Genomic DNA, 16,018 nt, shown 5'->3' with positions numbered 1-16,018 from the left:
TTTTGTTCCTCCAATTTTCCCACAGTCATGTGTTTCTAAGTGTTAACTGGAGGGATTTAACGCTGCCTTCCTTCACTGACAACTGTTCTCTCTGCCTACCTGTTGTCCCCCATGGAAGACTAAAGAGAAAATTGTCTGAGTTCTTAGAAGAATAGTCAACCTGAAGTCCCTCTTGGGCTTACCGAGGAAGCAGCTGTTGAAAGATAATGTGGTTCCTCTGTTTTGTGGTAGGTCCCCAGGTAGAAGAGAACAAAACTAACCCTGGCTTTGCACAGTAATGGGTCTTTATGTTTCCAGGGAGGGGAGATAATTATGTAGTTATGAGGCAATAGAGGAAAATTTCCTTCCTTAGTATAGGTTTACATTGTTCTGTTTCTGAAAATTGATATCTCTGCTAGACAGGACACAGGACATCATGCTTGCTTGTTTTGATAGGTTCAGTGTTTAAAAGAAGTAGTAGTGTCCACATTCCATACTTTTCTCTAGTGTTTACAGCTATAATTCAAGTTTCTAGAATAGAATAGTGCCCAGTAAATGGTAGAGGTGAAGTATTTTTTGGTATGGGAATGAACATTTAATTTTGAAGACCAAGAATCATATCTGATACAAATAACAATGATCATATGTATTTACATTCATTCTTAAGTCCATTCATCTGCATTAAAAACATGAAGTAAATGAACCAAAGATAATTTCACACTGTGAATTCCGTTTTCCTTGACCTTTTTTCCCCCTGGAGATTTGGTTTGCCTCCAGTAGAGTGAAATGGAGTCTACCTGTCACTGACCTATCCATGAGGTATTTCATGGTTGTGAGATGAAACTGTGATTGCAGAAAGTTTTCTATCTACACGTGGTGGGGTTAACATAAGGATGTATACCTTATTCTAATTAGGATCCCATTCTTATGGTTATACATGATGTGGAGTTACACTGGTCGTATATTCATATATGGACATAGGAAAGTTATGTCTGATTCATTCTACTGTCTTTCTTGTTCCCATCCCTCTCCCTTCCCTTTATTTCCCTTTGTCTAACCCAATGAACTTCTCTTCTCCCCTCTCCCCCCTTATTGTGTGTTAACATTCACATATCATTCTTTTTTTTTTTTTTTTTGGGTGCTGGGGATTGAACCCAGGGCCTTGTGCTTACAAGGCAAGCACTCTACCGACTGAGCTATCTCCCCAGCCCCAACATTCACATATCAAAGAGAACATTCAGTCTTTATTTTTTTGGGTGGATGGAACTGGCTTATTTCACTTAGCATGATAGTGTCCTATTCAATTCATTTATTGGAAAATGCCATAATTTCATTTTTCTTTATGGCTGAGTAATAATATTCCATTGTGTATATATCTTTATCCACTCATCTGTTGAAGATCTCCTAGGGTGGTCCCATAGCTTTGCTATTGTGAATTGAGCATCACTTTAGTACACTGATTTTAAGTCCTTTGGGTATATACTGAGGAGTGGGATAACTCGGTAAAATGGTGATTCCAGTAATGGTCCAATTTCAGTGGTCAAAGCATTTATCTGTGGGGGATACATTCTAAGAACCCTAGGGAATGCCTCAAACTATGGATATTACCAAACTTTATTTATGATATATTTTTTCAGGTACATTTATACCCATGATAAAGCTTAATTTATATTTGGGTTCAGTAAGAGGTACAACAAAAACTAATAATAAAATGTAACAATTATAGCAGTATACTACGGTAAAAGTTGTATGGATGTGATCTTTCTTTGTCATCCTCTCTGTCTCAAAATATCTTATTGAACTGTATTCACCCTCCTTTCTGTGATGATGTGAGGTGATATAATGCCTACGTGATTACATCAAGTGAGATGAATAGCCTAGGCATTATGACATAGTGTTCGGCTACTGCTGACCTGCTGTCAGAATCAAGGTCATTTGCTTTGGGTGATCCTGGATCATGAAGCTATGATGATGCTGATGATTGGAGGTCAGGAGAAGACAATGTCAGTTATTGGGGTTCTCAGCAGTTGAAAGGTTTTTTTGAGAACAAATTTTGGAAGAAAATTCTATGTAATTTTTGCCTCTTCCTTTTAAATTAATCTTTAAATTAATAATTTAATTATTCATGCTGCAAAGGTTGTAATCCATTTGTGCCCATACTGGTGACTATCAGGCTGCAGTTCACCTAAGGACTGTGTTCTGTAACTTTACTCTTTAATGTCTGTGCAGTTCTAAACACTTTGGCAAATTTCAGTAATGTCTGCATGGCTGGTTGTGCTTCAGTTTCTTCTCCATCATCACCTTCTTCCTTGGCACAAGAACCAAAAAGTTCTTTTAATTCTTCATTCATTAACAATTCTTGACAGATTTTTAAATGTTCCTCCACCTTTTTATGGTTTTCTTTTATTTATTTATTATTTATTGTTTTTTATTTTTACAGACTGCATTTTGAGTCATTGTACACAAATGGGGTACAATTTTTTGTTTCTATGGTTGTACATGATGTAGATTCACACAATTCGTGTAATCATACATGTACATAGGTAGTGATGTCTGTCTCATTCCACCATCTTTCATGCCCCCACCGCTCCCCCTCTCATTTCCCTCTATGTAATCTAAAGTTCCTCCATTTTTCTCTTACCTCCCCCCACCCCCTTCGTGTATCATCATTCACCTATCAGGGAAAACATTTGACCTTTGGCTTTTTTGGAATTGGTTTATTTCACTTAATCTGATATTCTCCAACTCCATCCATTTACCTGCAAATGCCACAATTTTATTCTTCTTTATGGCTGAATAATATTCCATTGTGTATATATACCACAGTTTTTTTTTAATCCATGAATCTGTTGATGGGCATTTAGGTTGGTTCCACAATCTAGCTATTGTGAATTGAGCTGCTATAAACATTGATGTGGTTATAGTACTCTAACATGCTGATTTTAAGTCCTTTGGGTATAAACTGAGGAGTGGGATAACTGGGTCAAAAGGTATGTCCATTCCAAATTTTCTGAGGAATCTCCATACTGCTTTCCAGAGTGGCTGCATCAATTTGCAACTTCACCAGAAATGTAAAAGTGTGCCTTTTTTCCCACATCCACGCTAACACCCCTTATTGCTTGTGTTCTTGATAATAGTCATTCTAATTAGAATAAGATACTATACATACTAATGGGGTACGATGTGATTTTTCAATACATGTATGTATTGGGTAGTGATTAAATCAGAGTATTTGTCATATCTATCAACTTGAACATGTATCATCTCATTGAAGTCAGGCCCTTGTGCCAGAGCAGTGGAGCAGTGGCCTAGGCAGGGTGGAATATGAGCCATGAGCACTGGCCACTGCCTCACAGAGCTATCCAGTTGGGTGGGGGCTCGAAGTGCATCAAGCAGGGCTGAGGCCAGTCAGGGCGCGTTGACTTGTAGCACTGTGAGCAGACAGCCTGGGCAGACCCGGACACCAGCTCCACACAGCATCACAGCCCCAACCTAACCCACCTCCCTGCCCCCCAGTCCAACGATTCACAATCCACCAACCTCAACCTCCTGCTTCCCTAGAGTAACAGGGAAAAACAGAATCAGGGAAGATCAGAATAGAGATTAGCATAAAGTTGAACCAATTACTTTTCCATAAATTTGACTACCATAAATTTGGACTAATAGCATTAACCCAAGTGCTGGATAAACCCCTAGGCTAGCACACTCAGCAGAACGCCTGTTGGGTCCCCTCTGGCCCTGCCAGAGCTCTGTCTCTTTCCTTCCCACACAAATAAATCCTACTCTTTTGCACTCAATCTTCCTCATCTGTGGATTTTATTCTTCAAATTCCAGAGACAAGAATTCAGAAAGAAGCACAGGGCGAAGGTCACCAGAATCCAGGGCTGCAGCAGAGTGAGGTTGGGCCTCACGTGCCTGCTCGTGGCGGTGGCCACCTAGGGAAGTGCAGGTGGGCAGGTACACTGATGCCAAAGGACTATGAGTTTTCAGAACTTCTTCTTTTTTTAAAATTCATTTTTATTGTAAACAAATGGGATACATCTTGTTTCTCTGCTTGTACATGAAGTAGAGGCATACCATTTGTGTAATCATACATTTACATAGGGTAATAGTTTTTGATTCATTCTGTTATTATTTTTCTCCCCCCACCCCTTTCACCCCTCTTATCCCTCTATAGAGTCCCTCCATCCTCCATTCTTGACCCCTTCCCACCCCCTATATGTGTCATCATCCACTTATCAGTGAGATCATTTGTCCTTTGTTTTTTTGAGATTGGCTTATCTCACTTAGCATGATATTCTCCAACTGCATCCATTTGCCTGCAAATGCCATAATTTTATTCTTCTTTATGGCTGAGTAATATTCCATGATATATATACCACAGTTTCTTTATCCATTCATTGATTGAGGGGCATCTAGGTTGGGTCCACAATCTGGCTATTGTGAATTGAGCAGCTATGAACATTGTTGTGGCTGAATCTCTGTAGTATGCTGATTTTAAGTCCTTTGGGTATAGGCCAAGGAGTGGGATAGCTGGGTCAAATGGTGGTTCCATTCCAAGCTTTCTGAGGAATAACCACACTGCTTTCCTGAGTGGCTATACTAATTTGCAGGCCCACCAGCAATGTATGAGTGTACCTTTTCCCCCAACACCTATGATTGCTTGTATTCTTGATAATCGCCATTCTAATTGGGGTGAGATGGAATCTTAGGATAGTTTTGATTTGCATTTCTCTTATTACTAAATATGTTGAATATTTTTCCATATGTTTGTTGATTGCTTGTAGATCTTTTTCTGTGAAGTATCTGTTCATTTCCTTAGCCCATTTGTTGACTGGGTTATTTGTATTCTTGGTGTAGAGTTTTTTGAGTTCCTTACATATTCTGGAAATTAGTGCTCTATCTGAAGTATGAGTAGCAAAGGTTTTCTCCCACTTTGTAGGCTCTCTCTTCACATAGATGATAGTTTCCTTTGCTGAAAGAAAGCTATTTAGTTTGAATCTATCCCAGTTATTGATTCTTGCTTTTATTTCTTGTGCTATTTTTATTCTTGTGCTTTTATTTCTTGTCCCGTTAAGGAAGTCTGGTCCTAAGCCAACAAGTTGAAGATTTGGACCTACTTTTTCTTCTATAAGATGCAGGGTCTCTGCTCTGATTTCAAGGTCCTTGATCCATTGTGAGTTGATTTCTTTGCAGGGTGAGAGATAGGGGTTTAGTTTCATTCTGTTGCCTATGGATTTCCAGTTTTCCCAGCACCATTTGTTGAAGAGGCTATCTTTTCCCAATTGCATATTTTTGGCCCCTTTGTCTAGTATGAGAAAATTGTATTTATTTGGGTTTGTGTCCGTGTCCTCTATTCTGTACCATTGATCTACCTGTCTATTTTGGTGCCAATACCATGCCATTTTTGTTACTATTGCTTTGTAGTATAGTTGAAGGTCTGGTATTGTGATACCCCCTGCTTCGCTCTTTCTGCTAATGATTGCTTTAGCTATTCTGGGTTTCTTATTCTTCCAGATGAATTTCCTGATTGCTTGCTCTATTTCTGTAAGGTACGTCATTGGGATTTTAATTGGAATTGCATTGAATCTGTATAGCACTTTAGGTAGTATGGCCATTTTGACAATATTAATTCTTCCTATCCAAGAACATGGGAGATCTTTCCATCTTCTAAGGTTTTCTTTAATTTCTTTCTGTAATGTTCTGTAGTTCTTATTGTAGAGGTCTTTCAGTTCTTTTGTGAGATTGATTCCCAAGTATTTTATTTTATTTTTTTTGAAGCTATTGTCAATGGGGTAGTTTTCCTAACTTCTCTTTCTGAAGATTCATCACCTATGTATAAAAATGCATTGGATTTATGAACATTGATCTTATATCCTGCTACTGTACTGAATTCACTTATGAGTTCTAAAAGTTTTCAGGTGGAATTTCCTGGTTCCTCTAAATATATAATCATGTCATCAGCAAATAGGGATAGTTTGAGTTCTTCTTTTCTTATTTGTATCCCTTTAATTTTCTTGTTCTGTCTAATTGCTCTGGCTAGAGTTTCAAGGACAATGTTGAATAGAAATGGTGAAAGAGGGCATCCCTGCCTTGTTCCAGTTTTTAGGGGGAATGCTTTCAGTTTTTCACCATTTAGAATGATATTGGCCATGGGCTTAGCATAGATGGCCTTTACAATGTTAAGGAATGTTCCCACTCTCCTTATTTTTTCCAGTGTTTTGAGCATGAAGGGATGCTGTATTTTATCAAATGCTTTTTCTGCATCTATCGAAACAATCATGTGATTCTTGATTTTAAGTCTATTGTTATGGTGAATGACATTTATTGATTTCCACGTGTTGAAACAACCTTGCATCCCTGGGATAAATCCACTTGATCGTGGTGCACTATCTTTTTAATATATTTTTTACGCGATTTGGTAAGATTTTGTTGAGAATTTTTGCATCAATGTTCGTTAAGGATATTGGTCTGAAATTTTCTTTCCTCGATGTATCTTTGTCTGGTTTAGGTATCAGGGTGATATTGGCTTCATAGAATGGAAGTGTTCCCTCCTCTTCTATTTCATGAAATACTTTGAGAAGTATTGGAATGAGTTCTTCTTTAAAGATTTTGTAGAACTCAACTGAGAACCCATCTGGCAGACTTTTCTTTGTTGGTAGGCTTTTGATGACTTCTTCTATTTCATTACTTGAAATTGATGTATTTAAATTGTGTATGTCCTAATCTTCTTGAGAGACCACAAATTTCTGATTGTTGTGGTACCTTTAATTGGGCTCATACATTCTGAGTGGCACAGAATCTAAAGCAGCCCTGTCTTCCAAATACCCAATAAGTACTACATTCCTGAGCCAGATAGTCTGACACTTGCAAGTTCACCGAAGAGCCAGATCCAAGGGAAATATTAGGCTTGCAACTTTCAGAAAGAAGCAACCTTGAACCAGAACTTTATATCAAAAGAAGAAATGAAAAGCACCAGTTAGATTAGAAAGAACTGTCTTTTTGTAGTTGGGGTGTCCACCTTGGAACGCACTTTATACAGAGGGCTGCAAAACAGTTTGTAAAATCTCAGTCTGGGGGCAAACAACAAAAGAATATTGAAAAATGAAGTGAAATAAATGTTTGGAATTAATAATATGTCATAAAATCATTATATGCCTATAATCTTCAGAAACAAAACAATTTAATAACAACAGTGCTGCATATTCAGATTTTCATTCCTGAGGAATGTATTTTTAATGTTAAAACACATGACAATGCAATAAATAGAAAAATATCATTAACAAAATAAAAGCTATCATCACAAGTTACACCTGAACTAAGATGTCTCATTTAGAAACTAAGAAACCTTCAGTGTGTAAAAGTGAACCATTGACAAACGAGACAGTCAGGGCCACACTATCTGTCTTAAAATGAGTCTTAACATCATGCTATGGTCCTTCAGGTTATGTGTGCACAACCTCACAGTCCTCAGCCCTGCTCCGTAACATGTCAGTCACCCATCCCATATTAAAAATCCTGAAAACTTCGGTGCAGAATCACGTGTCCTGTTTCACTGACTGTGGCTTATTTACAGCCATCTTTGTTGCAACCTTATTGAAAATGTCCAGAAAATAGGTTTGACACCCACCACTGTCATTAAATTAAACAAACATCATCTGAGTCTCTGCACCAATTATCTCAAGTCAGAGACCTGTGGTTGTCGAATCCCAGTTGACTTTAGGAGTTCTCAGATCCTCCTTTGTTTGGTTTACAGTATTTTAACAAGTAAACCTGCCTGCATGCTCACCAGAAAGGAAGTAGAATGTATCAGTGCTTTGATTCTGAGAGCATTCTTGCTTACAATTCCAGAAAACACAGATGACAGTATCATTTTAGGAAAGAGTATAATTGTACCTTTAAAAGGTCAGAGAGTTACAGATTCTACTGTATTACCTGGAGTACTCATTGAAATGTTCGAAGTTCAATTAAAGAGGATGTTACCTATCAAAAATGCAAGTGCCCTCAAGGTGGCGCTCTTTTGTGTATCTTTATCTGGAGACTTTGCTGACACTGGAGAAGGAACCATGATGGTCAGTTATGGGATGTCTCTTGAAAATGCAGCCCTGGACCAGTTGCTTAATCTAGGAAGGCAGCTAATTAGTGATCATGGAGATCTTGTTCTGTGCCAAAATGTTAGACACCCATCTGGAAACAGTTCCTCAATTCTTCACATTATTGCCATAGACAGAGTTGGAGTGGCTTTGATGGAACCCCTGAGCAATGTGACAGGTAAAAAGCACTCTTGACTTTTGCCCCTTACAGTTAATAAATCACTTGTTTGAGCAGAGATATTCTTGGTTTGTGATGCTTTTAACATCTTGAAAAATTGTAGAAGCCACCAACCTCACAGCTTGTTGTGGGTATCATTTCTGACAGCAAAGGTTGTTTCTGAAAAAGATCCCCTAATGTTCACTTAACAAAAATGGAGTGACTATGAAAAAAAAAAGAATTCAGAAAGAAGAAGTTGACTGTGAGTTTCTGGGGTCTGCTGTCACACTGAAGGGCATAGTCCACCATTAAAAGCTGCAACACAGCACTCAGTGGTAGTGGAGAAGATTTGGGCTTTGCCAGCTGTGATCCTCAGAGATGATGTCAGCAGACATCCCTACCTTGACTAGCTGCTAACACTGTGACAGCTTTCTCTGCTGGAGAGGCCTACAGTTTATGCAGACCCACCCACCAGGAGAAGTGGAGAAATCCCAGTTTCATCATTATGGTGAGAATGTTCAATATCTTCTCTCTGAGCTATTTTGAAATATGCAATACATTATTAACAATAATCACCTACTATGCAATAGAAGACCATAACTCATTCCTTCTAACAGTAACATTGTGCGGATTGTTCAACCTTTCTGCTCACATCCCACCCCTGGTAATCACTAACATCCCAGTTCCTGGTTACTACTCATCTTCTCTCATTTTCTATGACATTGACATGTTATATTCTACATATGAAGTAAGATCATACATATGGTGTCTATTTTTCTGTACCTACCTTACTGCACTTAATGAAATGCCCTTCAGGTTCATCCATGTTGTTGTAAATGTCAGAATTTTATCCCGTTTTATGGTGGAATAGTAGTCCATCATTCATATACACATTTTCATTACACATATTTTCTTTATCCACTCATCAGTTGGTGAGCATTTAGATTGATTCAATTCTTGGCTACTGTGACTGGTGCTGCAATAAACATGGGAGTACAGATATCTGTTTGACTTATGGATTGCCTTTCCTTTGTACATATACCCAGTAGTAGTATTGCTGGATCACATGGTAGTTCTATTTTTATTTTTTAAAGGACCTCCATGATGTTCCCATAATGGCTATGCTAAATTACATTCCCAACAATAGTGTGTCAGGGTTCCCATTTCTCCACATCCTTGCTACCACATTATCTTTTGTCTTTTTGAAAGCAGCCCTTTTAACAGTATTACATTGTGATTTTGATTTGTATTTACCTGAGGATTAGTGATGTTGACTATTGTTTTTTACTTTTCAGTAGGTTTTTTGTTAGATTTTGAGAAAAGTCTACTCAGATCTTTTGCACTTTTTCAGTTTGGGTTCCTTGTAAGTTTTTCTTTGTTGGTTTGTTATTTGTTTTATTTTATTTTGCTACTGAGTTGTTTGGATTCTTTAATATGTTTTGGGTATTAATTCCTTAAAAGATGTATACATTGAAGAATACATGTATTCTCCCATTCTGTAGGTTGTCTCTTTACTCTGTTAATTCTTTTGTTTTCTGGGGAGAAGCTTTTTAGTTTGATGCAATTCCATGTGCTTATTTTGGATTTCATTACCTGTACTTTTGAGGTTTTATTTTTAAAAATATCTCGGACCATGGTTCTAACAGTTTAAACTGATATTAACAAACTTTGATTATAAAACAAAGAGAAAAAAGCACTCTATATTTTATTTCATTTATTCTGATGTTTTGAATTTTTAATATCATTATTGGCCTGTGCAACTTTTTATATTGCTTATTACTTAACAAATTATTTTTATTATTTTTAATATTTTATCTTTAAATCTTCCTACTAAATATAACAGTGCTTTATACCCAAAGTTACAGTAATAGATAAGTCTGAATCTGTCTGGATACTTATTTTTATCAGGGAGTTTTATACCTTCAGTGTTTTTGTAGTATACATTTCCACCTTTTTACATCGAAGAGCAACTTTTAGTATTTCTTATAATATGGTTCTGAGAGTGATGGATTCTCTCAGTTTTTATTTGTCTGGCAGATCTTTTTCTTTTCTCTATGTCTGACGATAGCTTTATTTGGTACAGTATTCTTGTTTGGCATTTTTTCCTTTGGCACTTTGAATATATCATCCCACTTTCTCCTGTTCTGAGAAGTCTGCTGTCAGGTGTATTAGAATTTCCTTATATGTTATTTGCTTCTTTTACTACTACCAAGGTCTTTTCATTGTCTTTGACTTCTGAGAATTTAGTTATATGTCTTGGGTTAATCTTACCGAATCTGATTGGTGATCTTTGATCTTCCTTGGATATTTGTAAGTTTCTTCAGGTTTAGAATGTTATTTACTATTATTTTTTGAGCCATGTTTTTCTATTTCTCTTGAATTGCAATGACTGGAATATTTACTCTTTTGAGTCTTTCCTATGTATCTCATAGGACTCTATAGATCCTTCCCTATAGCTCTTCATTCCTTTCCATTCTTTTCTTCTCCTCTGATTGTGCATTTTCAAATAATTTATATCTGGGCTCACTGATTCTTTCTTCTACTTGGTAGGTTCTGCAGTTGATGCTCTCTGTTGCACTTTTTATTTCATTCATTGTACTTTTCAGCTTCAGAATTTCTTTTTTGATTTGTTTTTATTATTTCAATCTCTTTCTTATCTGGTAAAAACTTACGAATTGTTTCTCTCTGTTTTCTTGAAGTTCACTGAGATTCCTTAAAACAATTACTTTGATTTGTTGGTCTAACAAATCGCACATCCCCATTTCTAGAGTCAGTCACTGGTAGCTTATTTCATCCATTTGGTGAGATCATATTACCCTGCTTAATTTTGAGGCTTAAAGATATTCATTGACATCTACTAATTGAAGGATTGTGTATTTGTTTCAGTCCTCACTGTCTGGCTTTGTTTGTGTTAGTCTTTCTGCAGAAGGTCTGTGTGGAAATCCTACATAGATTGCCTGCCTTCTACCCAAACCTGTGATCTCTGAAGGCTTCACAAAACCAGAGAAAGCCCTAAGCCTAGGTTCTCCTTGAGTCTCATGAGGGTTCTGAATTTGATGCAACTTTTAACCCAAATGGGCCTAGAGAAAACCAAAAGAGGGTACCAGGACAGCATGAGAAATTCAGGGAGAGACTCATGCATGGATATCCCATGAACTGTGTTTCCTGAAGAATATCATTTACCAAACAGCTTCTTTAATTTACTGTCTCCTTTGGTTGGTATGGAAAACAGCACCAATATCCCTGTGCTAGCTGCTGTTAGCCCTACTCTTTCTCCTTGTCTGCAGCTGTCTTCAGATGTTGTGTCTGTGGTGGCACTTGTGATGCTTCCTGTTGGTTAAGTGGGGCAAAGTTTTCAAAGGGAATCAGGATAACAAGGAAATTACTGGTCTGCCACCAACTCTTTTTTCTTGTGAATCCAGGAAACTTCTCTATAGGTGATATTTTGAAAGCTCAGGGGAGGGGCAGCACAGTTAAAGAGAACCTTTTCCCTTTTCATCTGCTCTTCGCTTTTCTCAGCTCTGCAGACCAGGAAATTGTCACAGCCTGACCTTTGAGAGTTTAGATGACAATCTTGGGCTTGAATAGTTGTTAGTTGGGTTTCTCAGAAGAAGAATGATGACATAATGATTCCATACTGGTATGTTGCTGTCATTCCTTTTATTCCACTTTTTTTTTTAAATCAAGCATATTGGCAAAGCCTTCTTTGTCAAATTGTCATGCTGCATGAGTGGTTTTCCTAATTCCCTCATCAATCACTGAGAAGCCATTAAAATAATCCATAAGTTCTTCTAGATGGTATTTACACTCCCTGGTTTTAATTTATTCATTGCAGCTTTGATTAATATTATGGCTTCAGCACCATGGAATAATTTCAAACACTGCACTATGTCCAGATTAGGGTCTTCACCAATGGCTGATTAAAGGCATTTAAATATCAGGGAGTGTATGTGGCCTTGACAAATTGAATAATGCCTTGGTCAAAGGTATGAAACAATGAAGTTGTTTTGGGGGGTAAAAATACAATCCTGATATTTATCATTCCCACAGCAAAAACTCTTCTTCTCCGAAAGAGTTTCACTTCATTGCAAATTAAGACTCTCTATGGATGATATCTTTCTCCTTAACCACCTTCTCCACTCTGCCAGAAATGTGGCAACAAATTCTTCATTTATAGACACAGCCTTTCCAATATTTTAAATATTTTTAGTTCAAACCTATTCCTGAATATGGGTAACTATTTCTTACTGTAAGTGGTCTGGTATCATTTGTTTCTGGGGTTCTCTCACTGATGTCTTTGTATGGGCTCAAAGTTTTCTGGTGCAACATGCTGTTGTCAATCAGAACAAATTTTCTGCTCAGGTCTTTACACCACAAATTTAATGTATTTCATTCTTAACTTGTACTTTTTACAAACCATAGCCAAAATTTTGCAGTATAATATGTAGTGCAAACATCTTTTTCCTACTTCACAACTTCACAGATAGAAGATTGATTCTTACCATAGATCTTAGCAAGCTCAGCATTCAATGTTTTTCTTTCTTTACTTAAAGGAAGCAATTTACAACTTCTCTGGCATATCTGAGTTGCCAGCATCACAGTCCTTGCACTTTGTAGCAATTATTAAGCAAAATAAAAGATTAGTTGAACACAAGTACTGTGAGAGCATGATAGTTGATCTCACAACAGAGTGACTAATGGAAGAGTAGTTTATTCAGTGTGGATGAAGGGGTGATGATATTGTGGGAGGGATGGAGTAGGACAGCATATTTCATCACATTATTTGGAATAGTATGCAATTTAAAACTTATGATTTATTTTTAAAATTTTCCATCTAATGTTTTCAGATTACAGTTGACTGTGGGTAACTGGAAGCATAGGAAGTGAAACTTCAGATAAAGGGAGACTACAATATATCATTGATCTTATTTAGGATTCTATCACATTGTAGCAACAAAAAACAGACCAATATTTAAAAGTTTTTTTTTTTTTTACTTTTAAATTAAAAAATTTTTTTTACTGTTTTAAAATTATCTGCAGACTATCCACCTCTCTATTGTCAGTGGCCTGGCTAGATTGCCACTGTTCTGAAAGTTCCTAATTTGAAGAATTGTGGTGCATACCTACAAGCCAAGTATGCTGTAATCAATCTGTAGCTTAGGGGAGCTACTTCTATCTCAATCTCTTCTCCCCCCAAGGACAGGAGCATGATAGGGACTACATAATTGGATCACTGAGATAGAAGAATAACTTGTAGAAATAAAAATTAAAATTGAGAACCCTTTTCAATCATTCCTCTCTCACCCTTCTGCTCTCAAATACCTCAGGATTTTTGTCAGAAATAGAACCTCTGGATCTCTATATTTGCTGTCTGGCCATTGGCAAGCTACATGGACCTTGGATGCTGCCTGTATTTAACTCTGTGCCTACACAGACCAGCACAGGACCAGAGCAGCTTGCAGAGTATGATAGTTAATTTTATTTCTCATATTGTTGGATCACGGTACCCAGGTATTTGGTCAAACATTATTCTGTGATAATGTTTTAGGATGAGATTAACATTTAAGTCATTAATGATAATTGGTAAATTAAGTCAGAGTAGAACAGATTGTTTTCTAGAATGTGAGTGAGATTCATTCAATCAGTTGAAAGATTGAATAGAATAAAATATTGATTTTACCTCTGTGGGGGAATCCTACCCTCAGAAGGTCTTTGGACTTGAAATGCAACATCAATTTTCCCTGTATCCAGCTTGGTGTCCTATTTTGCAGATTTTGGATTAGCCAACCTCTACAATAATGTGAGCCAATTTATTAAAATAAATTCCTCTCTTCCCTACATATAACACATTACATATAATATATTACATGTATGTATTAAATATATTCAGACACACATGCACATGCACTTTGTATGTGCATACATATATATATTTATACACACATCCTATTGGTTCTGTTTCTTCAGAAAACTTCGATACTCTATGGGGTTCTAGGAACCATGATGGGAAGTGGAAGGTAAGGAGTACAGAATGTGAGTTTGAAATATTCTATTACCAAGAGACATTTCTAGCCATAGCATATTCAATAACTCTCTCTGTAGAAATAATACTCTTTAAAACAATGTTTTTTTGACTTAAATAGGATAGACTCTGAGTTCAATATGATCTTTATAAATATCAATTAGTAGAATATTTTCTTTAATTAATAATAATAGCCACAGGCATAACTTCTGTAAATTACAGTTACCTAGAATGGAAATATCAACAGATTGAGAAATAGTGTTTTATACAATGTGCTTCTATTTTGAAGAAATTTTGCAGAGAGTATGAATTATTCATAGGGAAGTTATGCAGTTTTCTTCTGAGAAACATGGGGAAAAGTAGAGAATATTTTACATAAGACCTGATAAAAATTATGTTATTCATCATTCAGAATAATGACTCTTAGAAATATTTCTTTTTGATCATCAAAGAACTGGAAGATGGCATTATGGATTCAGTTTCAGTCAAAGTTCTTAGACATAAACAATAGAAATAGAGTCTGGGCAATTTAAGCAAAAATATTTTACTAGCAGATGAATGTCCAATTTTGAGAAGATAATTATAGCAACTAAAATTGGCATAAAATTAAGTCTAGAGGGGACTCATAAATCAACAAAGAAAAGGTAAAGAAACAAAAAGAATGGCCTCAGGAATGAAATGTAAATGCCTAAAAAATATAACAAGTGAACAAATTGAACTTGGATTCATGGAAATTAAATGCACAGGTTATAAAACATAAGAAGGTAGAATGATACTACCTTCATTGATAATAGTAGATGCACACATAGAATGGAAGAATAGACTGATGTAGCCATTGTGCATATTTCCAATAATCCATAATCCTCTTTTCAGTGTAAACTCCAGAGGCACAAATATGTTCATGAAGGTATGTGCATGAAGATGTTTATTGAAGCATGGTTAGAGGGAGTTAGGTGCAACCTTATTAAAGGAGAACGGACAATAAAATCTAAAGAAAATGATCACTATTAAGATTGTTAGGGCTGGGGATATGGCTCAGTTGGTAGAGTGCTTGCCTTGCAAGCACAAGGCCCTGGGTTCAATCCCCAACATCTCAAAAAAAAAAAAAAAAAAAAAAAAAAGATTGTTATTGTGTAGTTGAGACAATGAACTACAGGTGCATGTAAAAACACAAGACATTATTAGAGTGTTTAGTGAAAAGTATAAACCAACTGTACACACACACACACACACACGCATACACACACACACCAGATAAATAGTTTAACACAATTATGTAAACTTTAAAAATCCACAAAATACCTGAAACAATGGCATGATGATGGACAGGTAGATAGATAGTCCTGTGTACACCAAGGGTATTAAGGTAGTTAGTTATCTTGGTGATGGTAGAAAGAAAATATTAAATAATGAAATAAGACAGGAGAATATTCTATGATTATGGTGTAAGAATTTAATTTTGTCAACTTTTGTTTGGACTTGAGATTAAAATTAATAAAAAGGTATTAGTAGATTCATTAATTTCTATGAGGAATAGAGAACCATGCTTACTAGTTATGTGACCCCCCCAAAAAACACCCAGAATCAGGTCATAGGACTGCCTCAATGAGAAAGCTATCAGCCACCCGTGAGCACTACACGCCGCTTCAGCTGCATTGCCAATCCTTCTGTACTGGATGCTACAGACTGCCACTTAAACCTCTACACTATTGGCCAAAAAGCTTTATCTTTCTACTTCAGAGAGAATCCTTTTCAGTTTTGGATTAG

General features: G+C 36.6%; 1 pseudogene across 1 annotated transcript; it reads left to right on the top strand.

Annotated features, from left to right (window-relative positions):
- The first annotated feature begins 6,997 nt into the window (after positions 1–6,997).
- On the top strand, positions 6,998–8,386 carry LOC306661561 (molecular chaperone MKKS-like; annotated as a pseudogene). Its single transcript has one exon. The product of its transcript is annotated as a molecular chaperone MKKS-like (transcript).
- Positions 8,387–16,018: the final 7,632 nt, after the last annotated feature.

This window comes from Sciurus vulgaris (genome assembly GCF_902686455.1).
Source record: "Sciurus vulgaris genome assembly, chromosome: 5".
Taxonomy (NCBI): domain Eukaryota; kingdom Metazoa; phylum Chordata; class Mammalia; order Rodentia; family Sciuridae; genus Sciurus; species Sciurus vulgaris.
This window is presented reverse-complemented; position numbering and strand designations above follow the sequence as displayed.